Below are 1,218 nucleotides of genomic sequence, written 5' to 3' on the forward strand. Positions count from 1 at the left end.
AAAAAAAAAAAAAAATCTCATTTAATTCTGTTGTCAAGAGAACATACTCTGTTTGGCTTCAATCCTTTTAAATGCCTGCAGACTTGTTTAGCAGGCCAGAATATGAGCTATTTTGGTGAATGCTACACAGGTACTTAAAAAGAATGTGTGTTCTACAAATGTCAGTCAGATCAAGTTGGTTGATGGAGTTGTTAAAGTCTCATACCTGTACTGGTTTTCTTTCTACTTATTGTATCAATTACTGAGATTAGAGTTTGTTTGTTTTTTTTTGAGACAGAATTTCACCGTGTCACCATTGGTTGAGTGCCATGGTGTCATAGCTCATAGCAACCTCAAACTCTTGGGCTTAAGTGATTCTATTGCCTCAGCCTCCCAAGTAGCTGGACTACAGGTACCTGCCAGAATGTCTGGCTATTTTTTTTGTTACAGTTGTCATTGTTTAGCAGGCCTAGGCTGGGTTCAAACCTGCCAGCTCTGCTGTATGTGGCCAGTGCCCTAACCACTGAGCTATGGGGGCCAAGCCTGAGAGAAGAGTCTTAAAATCTACAACTGGGTCTGTCAGTTTTTTCTTCATGTATTTTGAACCTCTATTATCAGGTGCATACTCATTTAGGATTAATGTCTTCTTCAAGTATTCACCCTGCTATCATTATGACATGAGCCTCTCTCGTTGTATTTCTTAGTACAAAGTCTACTTTGTCACATGATATAGTTACTCCAGCTTTCATACGCTTGTTGTTTACACATTACACCTTTCTTATCTTTTGACTTCAACCTATCATAGTCCATTTTGTGTTGCTATAAGAGGATACTGGAGCCTGGGTAACTTACAAAGAAGAGATTTATCTGGCTTATGATTCTTGAAGCTGGAAGTCTCAAGAGCATGACACCAGCATCTACACAGCTCCTGGCCAGTGCCTTAGAACTTGGCAGAGAATGGAAGGGGAATAGGGCATGTCAAGCAGGGCCACCCCTGAGAGACAGCCTCACTGTATAACAACCCCTGTCAAATGATCTAGTCCCACAAAAGAACTCACTCTCTCCCACAAGAATGCATTTGTCCTGGCTTGGCACCTGTCGCTCAAGCGGCTAAGGCGCCAGCCACATACACCCCAGCTGGTAGGTTCAAATCCGGCCCGGACCGTCAAACAATGACAACTACAACCAAAACATAGCTGGGTACCTGTAATCCCAGCTACTTAGGAGGCTGAGGCAAGA

The sequence above is a fragment of the Otolemur garnettii genome, unplaced genomic scaffold, assembly GCF_000181295.1.
Source record: "Otolemur garnettii isolate 467f Iridium unplaced genomic scaffold, OtoGar3 scaffold00198, whole genome shotgun sequence".
Classification (NCBI taxonomy): domain Eukaryota; kingdom Metazoa; phylum Chordata; class Mammalia; order Primates; family Galagidae; genus Otolemur; species Otolemur garnettii.